This window comes from Crinia signifera, chromosome 2 (genome assembly GCF_055691185.1).
Source record: "Crinia signifera chromosome 2, ASM5569118v1, whole genome shotgun sequence".
NCBI classification, from domain to species: Eukaryota; Metazoa; Chordata; class Amphibia; order Anura; family Myobatrachidae; genus Crinia; species Crinia signifera.
Window position 1 is genome coordinate 277,376,211 of NC_139218.1, and position 20,804 is coordinate 277,397,014.

General features: G+C 41.2%; 1 long non-coding RNA gene across 1 annotated transcript in view; it reads right to left on the reverse strand.

The window, feature by feature from the left end:
* Positions 1–20,804, reverse strand: part of LOC146059052 (uncharacterized) — a 75,403-nt gene that overhangs the window by 19,351 nt on the left and 35,248 nt on the right. The window contains exon 2 of the long non-coding RNA XR_014470121.1: positions 17,142–17,234. This is a non-coding gene — a long non-coding RNA (uncharacterized LOC146059052). The remainder of the gene's footprint in view (positions 1–17,141; positions 17,235–20,804) is intronic.

Sequence of the window (20,804 nt, forward strand, 5' to 3'; positions counted from 1 at the left end):
GCTTGAAAAATATTTTTAAAATATTTACGTCAAAAGTTCTCCCTCTGATGAGCTACAGTATACAATGCTTGCGTGGGGTTTGCTGGCTGTGATTCTAAATAGTTCTATTATCTTCATAAAAAGCAATAGAACCATGGCACCTATAGGTTAGAGAATGCAATAGAAGGTAAAATGAAGAGGGCTAACATAATAAAGGGATAAAGAGAATTCAGCCTCACTGACCCTGCACTCTTCCCCAGTGAAGTTGGCAGTCTGGGGGCCAAATGCTGTAATTTGAATAGAGTTATATTATAGTTCCCCCACCCCAGCTTCCTAATGCCACATATTTGATCAAACCTGGACGTTCCCCTCCGGGATCTCATGGACATTGAAAAAGTATATATATCAGTTCCTATATTAATCTCTTTAATTTAAGGCTCCAGCGATTACTCAGAGTGTGATGGGAAAATTGTATATGGGAAAAGTCCAAACATATTTATTGGTATACAGTTAGATCCATAATTATTTGGATACTGGCACAGTTGTCTTCATTTTGGCTTTGTAACCCACCTTAATGTATTTTTAAATTAAACAACGGAGATGCAATTGCAGTGCAGACTACTTTTAAAATTATAGTTCAAAAGGATAAATACAAAAAAAAAGTTATGAAATGTTTAGCAATTGTAACCATTTTTATACACAGTCCTTGTTGTTGGACAAATGTCATGATCCTGTCTACCTTCTTGACCCTAATAACCTGTTCAGCATTTACTGTACCTTCAGGTTGGAGTGTTTTCAGAGTTTTCTGGCCTTGCTCTGTTCAGACTGCATCTGCCATGACTTCTGTGAAAGTTTGTGTGCCGCTGCTTCACTGATTGCACACCTGAGGAGACCCCAGTCTACTTCAGAGACTACAGACTGTTTTCCACTTGAGTGCCTGGTTGCTCGTTACAAGTACCTTCTGTTTTGCACTGCATATATACTGCATTGCTACTGACTCCTGATGTGACATCCTGCCCTTCTGTCCTGCAGTAGTAGTCGCAGTAACTACTTATCTCTGGTGGTGAATGGTTCCATAATCCATATCTGGTATTGCAGGCAACAATGTCCAGCTCCAGGATTAGGAGATTGCCTTGAACAATGTTGCGTCTTTGCTCCGTGACCTTGCACCGGTTTTGGACATCTTGCAGTCTCCATCATGTTACCAGCTACAGTATAATCTAGTTCTCAGTTGCAGTCCAACCTCAAGCTGCCATATGGTCTGCTGACGCTATCGACTAACCAGCTGCTCCTGCTTCCAGATGCAATGACTAACCAGCCACTTCTGCTTCAAGACGCTATTGCTAACCAGCCAGTTCTGCAACCAGATGCTAACAGATTCCAGCAACTCCTGCCATAAGGCTAACAGCAATCCCATGCTATGAGACTTGGGGGCAGATGTATTAATCCTCAACAAGAGATAAATGCAAAGGTGATAAAGAGCGATAAATGTCCAGCCAATCAACTCCTTACTGACTTTTTTTCAAACACATCCGTAAGACCTTTCACTTTAGAGAAGTATCCAGTTGTCAGGCTCCAGCCTGGGTGCCTAATTGTAATTACAGTTTCTTATATAGCGCAGCAGATTCCGTTGCGCTTTACAATTGTAGAAAGTGATAAAACAAACTGGGTAACAACAGACAGACTTGGAGGTAAGATTGATGTTGAAGTTCCCGATTCCGGTTTTCGCAGAATTATTTCTGGCATCCTCAGATCCTGTCTTTCTGCCGAGTCGGCCTTCCTCAGTTATACTGTATGTAGAATTATTCCATATCCCTGAATTCCTATCCTGAGTTCTTCAGGCAGTCCCCAAAAATCTTATCCTGAGTTATTCCAGCAGTCCCCGAAATAGTATTCTAAGTTATTGCCTGAGTATTTACATACTATTCCAAATATCCCTGGATGAAGTTTACTACAACTACTCCCAGAATTTCTTCATTGAGTTTTCAACTCCATCTAGTCCTGCTGCCTCCAATCTCATTGGTGAAATTCTGGTACAAGTTTAGCCCGAAACTGTCACTCGCTGCACTACCGCTATTTGTTACTAGGGAAAAAGGGGTTTAGCTTGCACTGACAATTAAATAATTTTTGTAACATAATATACCAGCATATATTTAGATATAGATATAAATATTTTTCACATTTAGTTGCTGGTGGTGCTCCCCAGAGTTATGGATAACCATAAAATTGAGAAGAAAAAAAGATAACTATTTTTTGGGGGGCACTTACTTCAAGTATACATTTTTAAATACTACATACTAGGTGTGTGGGGGGTGATCCAAAGAGCTGTACAGCAAACAATAGTATAGACCCCAAAACAGGTCAATATGGGGAGAGAGGTTATGTTGGACGACAAGAGAGAAAAAAAGGGGATAGTATGTTATAGTGTGGAAATGTGGATAGGTTACTTAGATAGGAGCTAGACTATACTTGGATGCATCGGCCTGAAATTGCCTTATCACCCCTAGTATATCTGTCTCGTTATGATGGAACCGTCTACTGTAACAAACCAGTGTACACCTAAAGTGGTGAATGTTTCAGCTTTTATTAGTCAATTTTTCCATATGTGCCCGGTGCTCCGTAGAACCCAATGGGCAATTGATCATTTAAGCTGAGTTTTTTTTTTTTTTTAATGCTTAGTGATTATAAAAAAACCTTACTAAGTGTGGTGTTTTCACCAAAAAACGTGATAATAAAATATAATAGATAAATGGCGATGATGTTTCTGTTTGGTGGTGTCAGCCACTGACGGAGGACCCCACTGTCATTAATTTCTCTTGTGCTTTATTGCACCAACACTCTATACATATTCTCAGAGCTTATAGGGATAGAAAAATTTGTATGCACCCCTAGGGTCCCAACTGTTCCTTGTTTGCCCGTGTGCCAACAGGCAGTGAACGGGCTAAACGGTGTACAGATTAAGGGGCCACTTAGGTGGGGGCAGCTGAAGAAAGAAAACCGGGATCTGCTTTTGGGGTCCGGCTCCTGGATCACCCCTGTTGGAATACCAGTGCAGGGGGTTACTCGCTGGCTGGCCGCAATGAGAGTCCCTTAGTGAGGGTGAGAGAATTAAAGTGACAGGAATTGCAAAATTATTCAGGCACTCATGCTTCTCAATTCGATACAATCTGTGTCATACAATTACAGGTTCTCTATTATTGCCATGTAAGTCTCCAAACTCTTTCCTGCAGGTAAACATCAACATGAAATAGTAGCGGTACAGAAGCTGCCCCCCTTGGTGGGGCGTGGTTTGGAGGAGCATGGAGTAGCAGCTGCACACGGCAAGCTGTAGCTCCCACAGACCATTCTGGACAATATCCTGGACCCTGGAGAAAAATGAGAATTCCCCCGGCAAAGTAGTATGGAACATGGATACCTGCCAGTAAAGACTCGGTGTCCCAGCGCGGAGTTGAGCGGTGGCTACTGCGGAGGAGATATGGCAGCTGAAGGAACCAGTGTCCGGTGCCTGCGTGCGGGGAATAAAGCCGGAGACGGACGCGGCTCCCCGGCGACGTCATAGACACACTTCCGGCTGTACGAGCGTGTGCTGTGGAGATGGAGGGACGGAGCGGGCGCAGAAAGAGGAAGGCGCTGCTCTGGTCCCCAGGGCTGGAAACTGGTGCAGAGGAAACGAGGGGACGAAGCGGGCACAGAGAATGTGAGGCGGTGTCCTGACCCCCACTGCAGACAGAGAACCGGAGCAGGGGAGGAGGAGAGCAGAGCCGGGACTGGACTATCCTGAGTGGCACATGGGGTGCATCAGAGAGGTGAGAGACACACGCATTATATAACCTATGCCTGCCTGATATCTGTGCATGTCCTGGACCAACTCACCCTAGCAGTGGATAAGGGAGATTACTAACCCTGGATACACCCTGTGCTTCAGCGCTGCCAAGGCTGGTGAGGACAATTATGGGTGAGAGGCACTAACCCTTAAAATAAACTGTGTGTACTCTGAACAGATCTAACCGTCTGATAGAGGACACTCCTGGACACCCCCTGTGTCTCCGCTTTGCCCCAGATACTGGAAATAGAGGTGGGACTTTCATGAAATCCCCAGTATGATGATGGAGTCCACCTAATGATACACAAAGATTTGGGAAGTGTGTATGCCCCTGGTGAAGGCATTTATTATCCTCAGCCCTGATAACAGGAGATGAGACAAATCAATCACTGACTTGAGCCTGGTATAATCTGGGTACACTGTGAGAGAGTGGATAAGCCCCAGTGACGAGTTTAAGGGCATAACAGAGATAATAAACTGAATAATCCCCCCCCCCCCACACACATTTTTGCTGTTCTGAGAGAGTAAGCATAAACTCTACACAAGATAAGGAAAGTTGTGTGAATATAATACACTCTCAGTGGAAATCACCTTGTGGTGTCTGTAATATGGGGAAAACCGCCGCAGTCACGGCGGCAGCCAAATTAGAAAAGTATGCACGCACCACCCAGACATCCAAAATGGCGTCCCAGAGTGTACCTAGCTCTCCCTCCTCCCGCACAGAAATGGAAACCTCAATTGCTGAGTCGGCGCAATCGACCCAACAAATTTTGCAGGCAATAAATGCCTCTGAGCAACGGGTAACAGAAAAGATCGGTCAAGTCCAAGTAGATGTCTCTCTACTGAGGCAAGATATGCAAAACATCAGGGAAAGGGTGCAAGAAACAGAACTCCGTATCTCGCAAATAGAAGACACTACTGCCCCTTTAATAAAAAAGGTAGAGAGCCTTACCCTACAAATGATGAATATCCAGTCCAAGATGTCAGACATGGAGGGGAGAGCCAGAAGAAATAATATCCGTATAGTTGGTCTCCAAGAAAGGATAGAGGGTTCAGACACAGAAAAATTTCTTGAACAGTGGCTCTTGCAAATATTTCCAAAAGATGCATTTACCCAGCAATTTTCCATAGAGAGAGCGCATAGGATACCGACAAGACCTTTACCTCTGGGAGCCCCGGCAAGAACCCTAATAGCCAAACTACTGCACTATAAAGACAGAGACACCATCATGAGATTGGCACGTGAGAGAGGCATAATCATGTATGACAATCACAAAGTGGCCTTTTACCCGGACTTTGCCACAGACGTGCAAAAAAGTAGGGCTAGCTTCATGCAAATTAAAAGGCGGCTACGAGAATTGAACATACAATATTCAATGCTATTTCCTGCACGTTTGCGGGTAATACATGAAAATGATACTCATTTCTTTATAAGCCCAAAAGAAGCCGAGGACTGGCTAGAGAAAAATAAGCGAGTCTGATGTTTAAACTAGATCTGCCAGGGGAATAAGATGCTTTTCCCTGTTTTTTTTCTCCTTTCAGCAGCCACGATACTGTATGGGAATACACTCCGAAGGCTCAGCAAGATTGGATATGATCCCCCTTCTTATTTAAATTTATTCTTCCTTCTTTTTTTTTTTTTGCTTTGTTCTGTGGTAACTAACAGGGAAAATGATGATATAAATGTGGGAGTCTCCATGTGCTAATATAGCCACGGGAACCAGTAGGTTCCGCTACTTAGGGGGGAAAATATAGCTTAGTATAAGTGAAGTAAGATGGGAATCAGGTATACCTTAGGGGATGAGGTTATACAGGGAGGGTTAGGGTTGGGGGAGGGCATGTTCTGTGTAATATATGTGTTTGTGAGTTTGTTTATATGTAAAACAGGTCAAGAGAAGGTGATAGTTAATACGATGTATAACATAATTAACGTGAAACAAAGTGCAAATTTAAGTATATGTATAATACAATTAATGCTTAAGAAAATGTATATGGAATATGCTGGTCGGATCAGACAGAAGGGTGCACATGAATGAACAGTTAAAAGGGATAGGTTTCCTGAGCTGGAACGTCAGGGGATTAAACAACAAAATAAAAAGAGCCTTAGTGATGTCCCAGCTCAGGAAATATAAAGCTGATATTATTTGTCTTCTGGAAACACACTTGTGTGGAGATAGAACTAAAGCACTTAAAAAACCATGGGTGGGCTCATTGTTCCACTCCACATTCACTAATAATGCCAGAGGGGTTACGGTACTAATAAAGAAATCTATAAAATGCCAAATATAAAAAAGTATTGTCGACCCCTATGGCAGATTTGTTTTTCTAAAAGCAGTTATAAATTATAAACCCTTAATGATATTGGTGATTTATATCCCCCCCCCCCCTTCATATAATAACGAGGTAATGCGGCAGATAATGACATTCACTGCAGAATCCCCTGAAACACCAGTAATATGTATGGGGGACTATAGTAATATAATGAGCAACGAACTTGATAGATGGAAAGCAAACAGAAGCCAAATGAAATTCCTGGAAAAAATCCAAACCACTGCATTTTTCAAATTAACACGAGATGGGTCTAATGGACATCTGGAGGGATAGGAATCCAGAAACTCTTCAGTTTTCATGTTATTCTCCCACACATAATACTTTCTCCAGAATTGATTTATTTTTTTATATCTCCTTCCCTTGCCCCTGCTATAATTAAAGTAGAACACCTGCCCAAAGGAATATCGGACCATTCCCCCATACACTTGAGTATGGATTTAAATCAGGATCGAGGCAAAACAACATGGAAACTAAACCCTTACTGGTTAGAGATAATAGACAAAAATAAAGAAATGCAGCTAGAATGGGAAAACTATGTGGAGGAAAATAAGAAGCATCATAGTCTGGAGATACGCCACGATACATTGAAAGCAGTACTAAGAGGTTCCTGTATAAAAAAAATATCAGAAGTTAAAATAAACAGTAGAAGAAAGGAGAATGAGTTAGAAATTAAATTTCATCAGTTAGAAGTTGACTATATAAATACCGGATCACTAAGTACTAAGACAAGAATGATAGATGCAAGAGAGGAGTGGGTAGAATATTTGTTTAATAAATCCAAAAGGAAGATACAATTTAGTGGGCACAGCCAGTACTTTCAATCCGAAATAGGAGGGAGTCAGCTGGCCTTTCTTACTAAAAATGAAAGTGGAAGTAATGTAATCTCCAGTATTAAAGATCAACAGGGCAATATATGCTATACAGGAAAAGAGATTGTAGAGGTTTTTCGCCAGTATTATGCTGATCTGTACGGACCTGGAGAGAAATGTACACAAATGGAACTTAAGGATTATCTGAAACATATTCCAATGCCCTCCTTAACAGCAGAGGATGCAAATATGCTGGAAACTCCTTATACTAAGGAGGAGATAGCTGTGGCCATTTCCTCCCTCCCCTATGCTGATTTTTTCGTACCATATTTGACAGATCTATTTAATTCATTGATAGAGTGGGGCTCTCTTCCTCCTACGATGTTGGAAGCAGTGATCATTATGATATTGAAGAAGGAAAAAGACCCCCTCTCTCCAGATTCGTATAGACCAATCTCATTATTGAATACAGATGCAAAGATACTCGCCAAAACAATAGCCATAAGACTGAACAGGGTAATTGAGTCAATAGTGCATATGGATCAGGCTGGATTTATGCCAGGAAGAACTACAACCCAAAATCTGCAACGATTATTCTGCCACTTGCAGGCTGACCAGAATGGGGAGTCGGAGGCCTTGGTCGTGTCCTTGGACGCGGCCAAGGCCTTTGACACTGTAGACTGGGAATATCTGTGGGCAGTACTGCAAAAATTAGGATTTGGGCCACGATTTATTAGGTGGATCCGGATGCTATATACCTCCCCAAGCGCGAGGATATCAGCAAACGGATTCATTTCAGAACCCCTTGAATTGCAGAGGGGAACACGACAAGGATGTCCACTATCCCCCACCCTGTTTGCCATGGCAATTGAGCCATTGGCAAGTAAAATACGCTTAGACCCAGATATTAAGGGAATGACGAGAGGCAGAGTGGTAGACGTTATCGCGCTTTATGCAGACGACATGTTAATCTTCCTACAAGAACCAGGGAAGTCTCTTCAAACTCTGTTAGACCTGGTGAACGGCTTTGGGAAGGTATCGGGACTACGAATTAACTGGGACAAGTCGAGTATGCTCCCAATATCGGGTAAGATACCCGTGGAGCATCGTGACTTGTACCAGTTAAAATGGACTCTTAAGTTCAAGTACCTAGGCATTTGGATAACTCCAAAAATGCATGGGTTCATTGAGCTAAACGTGGAACCAATTACAATCTGGTTGAAGGAAAAAATAAATGTATGGAAAAAACTTCCAATAACTGTCACAGGACGTATTAATATGTTCAAGATGGCAGTTCAACCAAAATATTTGTATGTCTGGCAAAACTCTCCTGTATACGTTCCCAAGGCAGTATTTACATATATAGAAAAAATCATACTCTCTTTCATCTGGAAAGATAAACAAGCTCGGGTCGCAATTAAAACCTTATATAAGTCAAAGGAAAAGGGAGGCTTAGCACTCCCGAATCTAAGGAACTATTACATGGCCTCGCAACTTGCACATGCATATGGGTGGGTTAATAACGAACTAGATCAAACGACCAAAGCACTTCTCGAAGGACAGATAGGCCACTGGAAATCACCAGTACACTTTCTATTATCCGGGTCCCCCTTGAGAGGGATTCACCCACTACTGCGACAATTAGCATTAATTTGGAGGCAGGCACATGGAATCTGGGAATGGACAGGAACAGAAACCCAATGCCCTATATGGTTTAATAGAAAATACAGTGAGCTAGAAAAGATATCTGTCGATAATATCTGGGAAAAAAAAGGTATTTTGGAAATAGGTCATCTCTACGAGAATGGCCAATTTAAGTCATTTAGTCAACTAAGCGTTGAGTTTGATATACCAAATAATCAATTCTTCAGATACCTACAGCTCCGACATGCCATATACAAACAATTTGGTGGATACACTATAGAGACCTCCATATCCCCCATTAAAAAAAAATGCTACAAACTATGAATAGGAGGGGACAGGTATCAAAAATATACACTCTTATTAACTCAAATCAATACCCTGAGCTATTAGACCGGTTAAAATATAAATGGGAAATAGATATTGGCCATCTATCAATGGAAAATTGGAAAAGCATATTGGGCTCAATAAAACACGCCACGTCCAGCATCAGATATCAGCAAATACATTTCTACGTACTCCATAGGGTATACCGCACCCCCAGTTATTACTGCACAAGGCAGGCATAAGGGACAACACCAGATGTCCAAAGTGTATGATGGAAGAAGCAGGGTTCTGGCACTTGATATGGGAATGTCCCCGGGTACAAATGTTCTGGATAGAAGTATGGAATGATGTCAGACTTACTGTTACTGATATTGCACAGTTAGGCCCCAGGATATGCTTATTTGGGCTAGAATTAGGGGGAGAGATGTAATACAGCTATATCAATATATCATCACTCTGACCACTCTGGCAAAAGTAATAATAGCACGCACTTGGTTTGCGGTAAATCAACCAGATATAAACAAATGGAGAGCCCTAGTGAGAAATGTGATTAAGCATGAAAAGCATATGTATTACACAAGGAATGTACCAGCTAAGTTTCATGATAAATGGGATAGATGGTGCAACTCTAGGTTATATAGAATAACTGAAGAAGAAGAGATGTTGATTGATGGGCATTAGACCATTCGGCATAAAGAAATAGGAAAGAAAATGGGAAAATAACACATGAGTACACAAAAGTGATTAAATAATTAAAATTATTATTAAAAAAAAAAAAAAAACACATACACAAATGTTATACACAGTAAAATGTATAATTGTATATATAATCATGGAAATTATGTTTACCGAACACCAAGTTATTTTATAATAGTAGACACGAAATTAGAAATGATAAAACACTAATGTTAATAATATATGAAATAAAAAAAATATATAAAAAAATGTGTATATTTATATATACAATAAATACACCTGAAAATATCACAATAAATTTTGACACACACAGGAATTATAAATAGAGTCAATAGTAAAAAGCTGAATGGACTAATGCCCAATTAAATAAAGAGAAATGGGAAAAGGAGGGAGGAGAGGGAAGGAAAGAACAAGGGGTGAGTGCACCAATAAGAGTGATTAAGAGAGGGTTATGCATTGTAAGATATGATCTGTAACTGCTTGATGACCTGAAATAGTTTGTGTTTAAATGGGAGTTAGGTATGTAAATGTATGTATTATGTACTGAATAATAATGAGATGTAATTGTTTTAGAATCAGGACCTATTTTATGTAATGTCTATGTTTGTCCTTTTTTTATATATAAAATCAAATAAAGAATTTAAAATGAAAAACATGAAATAGTAGCAGCTGGAATTGTTGCCATATAGAATGCAGTTGTTTTGACACAGGTAGAGGAGTGGGTGACTCTAGCATAAATGCCTATCGCAACTCCTGATACAATCCTCTCACAATAGTATACTTTTGTTACAATGTATTTAGGCTTATAAATAGCCACATTCCCTATTTAGATCTCCTTACAAAAATGTAGACATTATATTTAGACAAAGGGCATCCCATCTGGAGTCCTACTTATCCTTAAATTACAAGCTCAGATATGTTGAGGGAGTAGCTCACACAGTAATATACAATTGAGTGGGTATAGGTAAATATTGGTTGGCCTGAATCCCTGTAAATAGAGTAGGGGAAAACTGCAAACACAATTGTCTGGACACACTGTCCCAACCACAGAGTTACTTATCCTTCCTGTGTGTGCTCTCATCTGTGCTTAAATAGCACGGGGGTCTCCTCAGTGGCCGTCACTCCACCTCTCTGGACACGCGTTTCGCCGTGAGGTACAGGCTTGTTCACCAGTGGTTGTACACAGGTTTACTGTATGTAATAATGTGAATTGGGGTTATTGTTTTGCATAACATGCACTGGCAGCCCTACAATTTGACAAAACATAAACTAGGGCACTACTATGGCTCATAAAATTAATTTAGACACTACTATGGGGACAGTACAGATGGTGTAAAGGTTAGCATTACTGTCTCAAAGCGCTGAGGTCATGGGTTCTATTCCCACCATGGCCCTAACTGTGCAGAGTTTGTATATTCTCCCCATACTTGCGTGGGTTTAATCCAGGTACTTCGGTTTCCGTTTCACTGATTATTTACAACCAGCACCAGGCCTCAGGCCTTGTCCTGGTTCCCAAAATACGGTGGACAAAACGAGTAGGGGTCCTCTCTATTTTGAAAACCAGCCCCTGGCTCAACCAGCCAGCAGGGTAATGCCACAGCCGGGAGGAGTATTTTATTACAAGTCCCCCTTTCCAAAGCATTCATCCCTACCGACTAGGCAGAAGCACAGGCAAGAGTGCTCCCACAATGCCTCCTTGCTCATTCCGGCCCACCTATCGCCCAAACCTAGTTATTTAACTGGGTGTATAAGAACACATATGTAGACATCAGAGTCCGCTATGGAGGAAAGAGGTAGAATTAACGTGTAATTTCTCCTTATTTTGCCTTACAAATGCAAGTCACTACATAAAATAGCAGTAAATTGTAGTAGTAGTAAAAAATGGCACAATAAAATGCAGCTTATGCTTATTATAAATTATTAGCTACACTCAGTTGCAACAGTGCGTTATAAGAATAGAAAGTGTAACTAAAATAGAGTAATGTTAATGTACATTATAATGGTAAACACAAAGAAAAAAACATCCTGGAAGGCATGAATAAATAGTAAAGGTTCTCCATAATATAGATACTAATTAAGTTAAGTACAGAATAATGTTGATCCAAAGAAAATGTCATTGCCATTTACAGAGACTGGAAGGAATTTTCCCTAATGAGATGTAATTGACAGATTGTTTTCAGTGTGGTTTTTGCTTGCTATCCACTGGATCAATACAACTATAAATACAGGAAGTGTATTGTGTCCAATTAGAATTTCACAGAGATTGCACTCCATGGATAAGCAATATTTTTTAGCCTTACATGCAAGACTTCAAATTTACTGGTATTTGACAGAAATAATCAACCCTAAGAAGTAAGGCATTTAAGGAAAATACACCCTCCCCCTCCCCCCCCCCCCCCCCCCCAAAAAAAAAACCAACATGTAATTATATACAGTTATATACTGATACAGTTTGCATTACAAATTGATTTGCCATGGAGAGTGGACTTAATTAGCTAATTAAATTTTTAAACCACATCACACTATTACTTGTATAGTACCATGTAGAAATCCTTTAGCATATGTGTGTTATAAACTAGCGACACAAGAGAAAAAAAACAAATGACTTGTTTTAAAATATTGCTTAGGCAATGTATCATCACCATATACAAATATTTTTTATATATATCTCGATATATCCAGTGGTCGAAGTGGGCCGGTATACAACGGTATGGTATACCGGCACTTTTCCACTGTGAGTATTTTTTTTTAAAGTAATAGGAGTGTGCAGACTAGCATCTGCACACTGCCTTTACTTTATGCAGCGTCGTGGGACACAGCGCCGGCCGGGGGAAGGCCACCTGGATAGAGACTCTCAGCGGTGGATGTTTCAGTCCCACTGGACAGAGATGGATGCTGCAGATAGATCGGCGCCGGGCGGAAGTACTGTACAGCTGGCCATACAGTACTTCCGCCCGGCGCCCCCGCAGCACGGCAGCCATCTATCTGCAGCATCCATCTCTGGCTGAGTGTGGAGCGGGTGCCGCAGCTGCTGCCGTGCCTCCACTCCGTGTGCCGGAGCTGCCTGACCGCCGAACCCGCCGACACCGGAGCAACGGAGCCCGACTCGGGTAAGGTGTACCGCTGTGGCGGTGCCCGATCGACCCCCCCACCCGATGCCTGATCAACACACCGGTCTCTACCCCTTCCTACTCCCCTCACAGGCCCACTGCCACCAGGGCCTGGGCTGCTGTAGAGCAAAGAGCAGTGGGGCTCCCGTGTATGTCCCCCTGCCAAGTCTGGTTTATCTAAGATTGCCGACATGTTGTTGGCTGCTTGGAACAGGCCTGTACGACATTGTACGCCCCTTTTTCAAGTGACATCGCCCATTTTCCAAGTGGCCACACCCCTTTTCCACATGGCCACGCCCCCTTTCCCCGAGCGTGCGCGCCTTTGGCGCGCGCATAATTACATCCTTGCCTTTAGCATACCCCCACTTCTAAATTTCCACTTCGAGCACTGGATATATATATATATATACAGCTTCCAGAGGCTAGGCACATCCACAATAACGTGATAACCAGGTACCGGTGCCAGCTGATAGACCAGGAACTGGCCAAATATAAATGTCAGCGCTGCCACAGCAGCCACAGCAGCACAAGTATATATATAGCAGCCGGGGGTCTGGCACTCCGAATAATAAGTTTCAAATAGCCGGTGCCATCACAGAGGTAAATAGTATATAGAACGAAGGAGCGGCACTCATAGCATAAAAAAGAGGCAATAAACGGGTCTAAGAAACCCGTTTATTGCCTCTTTTTTATGCTATGAGTGCCGCTCCTTCGTTATATATATATATATATATATATATATATATATATATATATATATATATATATATATATATATAGTCTCGATACATCCTGGCCTGGCAGGGTCCAGATAGGAAAAAGCGGCACTCCACGGTCTCAGACAAAGCTTAAAGGGATTTTATTCCAGCACAGCACTACTTGCACTTTATGGTACTAGTCTTGAGGAAAAGACCTGTTGGTCTTGAAACGTCGACCATGATGTACTGTATCTGACGCTTCACTACATGGAATAAAATCCCTTAAAACTTTGTCTGAGACCGTGGAGTGCCGCTTTTTCCTATCTGGACCCTGCCTGGCAAGGAGGTATCGAGACTGCATTAAAATCATTAGAGGGCACCCCGGCAAGTTTACTTCTCCTCCTGAGTACCGAACAACAGCGACTATATATATATATATATATATATATATACATATATATATATATACCCACTATATATATATTTATGTGTGTGTGTATATGTGTATATGTGTGTGTGTGTGTGTGTATATATATATATATATATATATATATATATATATATATATAGAGAGAGAGAGAGAGAGAGAGAGAGAGAGAGAGAGAGAGAGAGAGAGAGAGAGAAAAGGGTATTGGTACCGCGCTCTGCCCCTATGGGGCAGAGCGCGGTACCAATACCCTTTTCTCTATGTATCAAAATTAGCCGTGCCAGGTCAAACGGCTGGTGCCGCTGCTAGCACCGAACAAAGGCACAGTGCGCAGGTTACCCCTAAGTATCTATATATATATATATATATATATATATATATATACGTATATATACATATAAACACACACACACACATCTATATCTGTCATACAGTTTAGATTCAGTCTGAGCAAGTCGCAAATCATAAGAGTAGGCAGTTCATTTGCATCAATCGTTAATGGCAGGAAATTGCATTTTAGATGGCTTCAGGTCAAGGTCATGTTGTGCATAAAGACCTTAGAGATGCGCTTTGTACACTATAAACTTCATACCACTAAATTGATTTTTCCATTTTGTTAATATTCTAATAGATTTTGAATCCTACCTCTGCCTTTAGTGTGTATAATAGTGTTCACTCTATTCTGAGTATATGCAGGTGTGTGTTGCTTACATTTAACACCAACACAATGCACAAAAAGAAAACTGAAAACTAAAATAAATAAAAATACTGTAGTTGAAAAAACATTGTAAGCAAAAGTCATAAATCTATAGAAAATATGCTACTCCTGTACATTTTTTTCATAATTATTCCATTAATTCATATGTATAGTACTGTATTATTGTTCTTATACTATTTTCAAATACTTAGCACATTCAAATGTCTTTGCAGACTCAGTGGGCAGAATTGTTACTTTTTATGTGACCAAGTAATATATATTTGCTGAATAAAAATAGTCTAAATAGTCATGAAAGCTCCAAGCAATGCATGTAAATACATATGTCTCCTTAGGATTCATAAGTTTTCTGGAACTGGCCTTTTAGGACCTTGGCAAAACTTAGGATAAAAAATATCGGTACTTGTTTCCTAGCACGGCGCCCCCGATTTTGATCGAAGTGCATCTTATCGCACTTTATAACATTTTGCTGGCATGCGATGCTATGCAATATTTCATTGTACAAGCACTCCTGTTAATTTAACGGGAATATCGCATCGCATGCACGCATACCACTAAATGGGATGCGGTCATCTATTAGAATGAACTTAGGTCTACAGTCATTAGGTCGACCCCACTAGGTCGACTGGCAGGAAGGTCGACCTGACTTAAGGTCGACATGGGCCAAGGTCGACATGACTTAAGGTCGAATTTGCATAAAGGTCGACATGAGGAAGGTCGACTGGTCATAAGGTCGACATGGGTTTTTCACTGTTTTTTGAGCCGACATGTGCCGACAGGCGATATTTCATGCCCTACCATCCACTAGGGCGTGGTGGGAGAATAAAATAGTGTGCCGAGCGCAGCGAGGCACCGGGCCCGAATCGCGAGTGATGCGAGGGTCCGATTCTCATTGCCAACTGTGTCCATGTCGACATTCCGATCAAAAAACAGTGAAAAACCCATGTCGACCTTATGACCAGTCGACCTTCCTCATGTCGACCTTTATGCAAATTCGACCTTAAGTCATGTCGACCTTGGCCCATGTCGACCTTAAGTCAGGTCGACCTTCCTGCCAGTCGACCTAGTGGGGTCGACCTAATGACTGTAGACCTAAATGCAGTCTGACAAATGATCCCATTCCCACTAAATACGGTATGCGATGGTATGTGATGGTATGCGATTGTATGCGATGGGCCCCGTGCTAGGAAACAAGTTCCAAAATATCAAAAAACAATAATAAAAGAATTGTATACATAGTCAATGATTGCACTAGCATAATTACCATTGATTGATGCTAACATACTGAAATTACTATATAAAACCCTAGAGCTCAAGTATCAACAATACATTTTGTGTAAAATGTGCACTGAATTCAGCAACAAATCAGCACTTTGCTTTTATATCTCTAGAGCAAGTTAGAAAATGCAAGCATGTGCCTAATTAGTTGCTAACAGTTACTGCAATTTTTATTTCTAAATCCACATTACTTACTTAATTTTATTTATTACCAGTAATTTATATAGCGCACACATATTTTGCAGTGCTTTAAAGGGAATTTTTAAATATTCACATAAGTCCCTGCCCCCGTGGAGCTTACAATCTATATTCCATTTAGGGGAGAACTTTATGGGAGACCCAACTCAGGACCTGGTGATCTGAGCCAGGACTTGGTTCTACTCAGATCCCCCAAGTTTGAGTTTTCAACAAAAGCGAACTGCGCATCTCGACTAAAAGGACACACATAATTATTAGCCACCAACATGAGACCAGCTCTGTACAGCACCATATACGCAAGTTTATACTGTATCCAGTGTATATTCCCAACCAGTGGACCCATGTAATAGTGTCAGAGTTCACCGGAGGTAAGGGATGCCAGCCAAAATTTGCCTTGTAAATGATTGCCTCTTTAAAAAAGTGAGTTTGGCTGGCATCACACACCTATGTCAAACTCGCCGTTTCATCCTGCCACAGGTCTTTTGATCTGTTATACACAGTTTCATACAACTCATTTTTTGATGTGAGGCTTAGACTATGCTTAGACTATACACATAAAGCAACACAAACCAAAAGCAAACATGAAAAATGATATCCTTGTAACCCTGTAAGTATATAAGGAGTATGGAATGCTTCATTTAAAATGAACTACAGACTTTCCTAACACCAAAGTACCCAGTAAACAATAAAATTACAGTCCTGGCTATAATAATTGGCATGGTAAGATAATGTATTACTGTTTATTCCTGTTCAGACCACATTAAAATGACATACCATTTAAAAATGAACGTTTCATCTTTCATATAAATACACAAATGATGTTGTAGAATCACACAGACTTGTTTGTTGCTCGAAAATATGAAAATAGATCTGTTTTGAAGATAGATGCACATATATCCAACAGAGAGACATAAGCTTATTAACTGTCATATTCCAGAGCAACCGTTGTGATGTGTTTACCAAAACTGTGTTCAGCAGAGAGGAGAGAATAAGACATCTTGTCCCCTACCCTTGCCACATGACATGCAAAATAATGGAAATTGTAAATGAAGTTTTCCCATCTCTGCCTATAATTTTCCTAGTGTGTCCTAGTATAGAACGAGATGTACCTGAGAACACCACTGTTCCTGTGGATTCTTCTGTCTCTCTTGTCATTGTCTCCTCAGGTGGTTATGCGTATGTACTGTGCACCAGGTTGTAATCTGAAAGGAATGGTAAATTTGTAATGTAAATGGATCATTGAAATGTTGCTTCACTTTACTATGCTGCAACTCTATGGTATTCGAAACCTTCTGATTGTTTATTGAGTCTGCTTTATAAGTCTGCTCTCTGTAATGGTTCTGATAGGGTACATAACCTTGGATTATCTGACTTGGATATTCTGTTTTCTTTCTTTACTGTCTGTTATGATCTTATCCACCCAGGAAATTCCATTATTGTCAGGAGACTTCCTCCTGGAATTGTCAGCAATCCATCTTCCAAGCTATTTGACCATGGCAATGGACTACGTCCACAGGAACAGGTTTTATCCTGAAGAATTGGCTCTGAGACTCAATGGTGTATCATAGTGGTGAGACATACCCATCTTGACTTCACAGTAACTGAACATTTCTTGTCCTTTGCGTTAGGTTCTATAACAGAACACTGTACATTTCCATTGGTGTACACATTTCTGAGGTTTTTCTTACTACTATGGTTCTAAAGCAGTGGTAGCCAACTCCAGTCCTCGAGAGCTACCAACAGTTCACATTTTCCAGACAACCTAGCTGCTGCATAGGTGCACTCATTACTCACTGACACATTTTAAAAATCTGCAGGTGGAGCTAATTACTTCACTTGTGATTCTGTGAAGAGATCAGGAAAACATTAACTGTTGGTAGCTCTCGAGGACTGGAGTTGGCTACCATAGTTCTAAAGCAAAGCAGATACCATCACATTTCTGCACTATGGACTGTACACTACCTTTCTGCCTCTCCTTACATCCAGATATTTCCTTTATATGGATGGAAAAAGAACTACCTCTATTGACAATCTAATAGCTTCTGAAAGGGAACCAACATTTAAAATATACTGTAAGGTATATTGAAACTTCATAAACTGGGGCAGTATACAGGTAGTGAAGAATATGAACCACCCATTAGGTGGGTGCAGGGCCGGCAACAGAAATCTTGAGGCCCGGTACACTAATATCTCTGGCGGGCCCTCCTAACCCTGCCCCCTTTGAGAAAAACATTTTTAGTATACTGCATATTGAATGTGTTTTTTAATTGTTACAAAATAAACATAATTAATAGCCACTAATTTCGGAGCAGGGTCCGAGTAAGTACCCTTACAGGAACCAGGGGGTGCTTTTATAAACCTTTGCTAGGCACTGCACTGCGGCAGCTATGCTTACAGCCCCTGAGCACCTCAGGACCTTGGGGCCCCTCACAAGCTTAAGGCCCGGTACAGGTGTCCCCTTTGACCCCCCCTGTCGCTTGCCCTGGGAGGGTGGCAACTGGAGGCACTTATGGTGTGTACACACGGTCAGATGTGCCTTCAGATACTATCCACGATCCGATCACATAGGATCGTGGATAGTATCTGAAGGCACATCTGATTTGCATACAAGTCTGACTATATAGTGCAGATCTGCACTATATAGTCAAGGCAGACAAGACTTTCTGCCTTGCGATACGTGAACGCGCATCGGAATCGGATCGGGATCTGAAGGGTTAAAACCCTTGCGATCTGCATCCGATTCTGATCCGATGTTGACTATATCGTCAACATCGGAAGGCAAAAAGTACCGTGTGTACACACCATTAATGTGAGTGTTTTTTATCCAGCAGCTGCTATAGATAGAGTAGTTAAATCCTGTATTGAATAGAACAAAAAGAAAAAACAAATAGCATCGCTTATATAGAGCAAGAAAAAGTAACAATTGTATTGTCTTTACAATAGAAAGTTTTTGAGGTTAATGAATTGCATAAGAAAAGGTCAAGTAAATAAAACAATTAAACACACAATGGTATCATAGAAATGTAGTTAAGAAAACACCCACTGTATATAATTACCTGTAGAGTCCATTTATATATTTGCTCCCTAATGTCAGTAGCGGAAATATTTAGCACCCCAGTTGGCACTGGCAAGGCGTCCTAGTCCGTTTAAAGTTCCATGTGGATGGCCTGTAGCAGGAAGTAATTACCAAACTTCCACTTGAGCTTTCGCAGGATAAACATTTTGCCTAAGTCTTGTGGTGCCCCAATCGGGGGAGAGGTAGCAAGAAGGAGTGTGGTGTAATATTGTCCAAAGTGCCTGTAGAGGAATGTTCGAGGGGGCTGGTTCGGATTTCATTCCAGGGTCTGAGATGCAGTGGGTGCTTAGCACCCAGTTTCTGACGTGTTTTACCACACTAGGTGGCTTTATTAAAGTAAATATACCTATAATAATTAGGTCACATGACCCCACTAATCTTAATTGAGACAATCCAATCATATAAAATACTAATAAAAATAAGATATGAATGGGAGGCAGAGTTTCAGAAAAGTAACAAGTAATCTATTGTCTACAAAGTACAGTAATAATATTATAAAATTGCCCTTGCATAGGGTCTACAACAACTAGGTCAACAAGCATTGGGTCTACAACAACTAGGTCAACAAGCATTGGGTCGACACCACTAGGTCGACATGCAGCTAGGTCGACAAGGGTCTAGGTCGACATGGGACAAGTCGACATGGGACAAGGTCGACAGATCATTAGGTTGACACAAGAATTCGGTCGACATGGACAAGGTCAACAGTCAAAAGGTCGACATAGGGTGTTTAACTTTCCCCACTGAATGTCGACACTGTCGACATGTACACAGTTTCAAGTGCACTGCATTCCTGTCGACCAAAACCCATGTCGATCTAGACCCATGTCGACCTAGAACCATGTCGACCTTGCTGCATGTCAACCTAGTGGTGTCAACCCAATGCTTGTCGACCTAGTTGTTGTAGACCAAATGACTGTATCCCCTTACATAGCGTAAAAGGGCATTGGTTATCCATACTTCTGGGATAACAGAAGATATTGCTGTCCCATTGGTAGAGCGAAAGAGTTTCTACTTTGTGAACATCATCCATTACCAGGTTGCCCGACATGTAAATGTCCGACACAGGAAGACGGGGGATATGTAATTAAGCTGCCTTAGCCCTATCAGGTGAACCGCTTTATTATTTACAGCATTCTGCTTAGAAATCGCCCTAAATTTCTGTGAATTCAAGTTCTATTTGACATGTAGAATGGCTTTTACAGTACGTAGTAGTCTTATAGACATTAATTTTCTATGTATATTTTTGGATATATCTCCACCAATAAATCTGTCCCCACTTTCACCCGCTTGGTGGATGAGGCAGTAATCAAATATAATGCAGCAGTTCCACGGACACACTATAACCTGTCCAGAGCTGAACAATTGGCACTCAAGCAACTTTCTGAATACCGCCACATAATTATCCGCCCTGCGGACAAGGGCGGTGCGATAGTCATTCAAGATCTTTCTGACTACAAGAATGAACTGTACAGCCAACTGGCAGATAACTGCACTTATACTAAACTGCCTGGTGACCCCACTGCCCAGTACAAACGGGAGCTGGATCATATACTGCAGGAAGCTGTTCAATTTGGAACCTTGGACACTAAATTAGCTACCGCACTGTCACAAAAACATCCCGTCATTCCCTTGATCTACTCTGTTCCTAAAATTCATAAAAACCTCATCAACCCACCCGGCCGCCCCATTATTT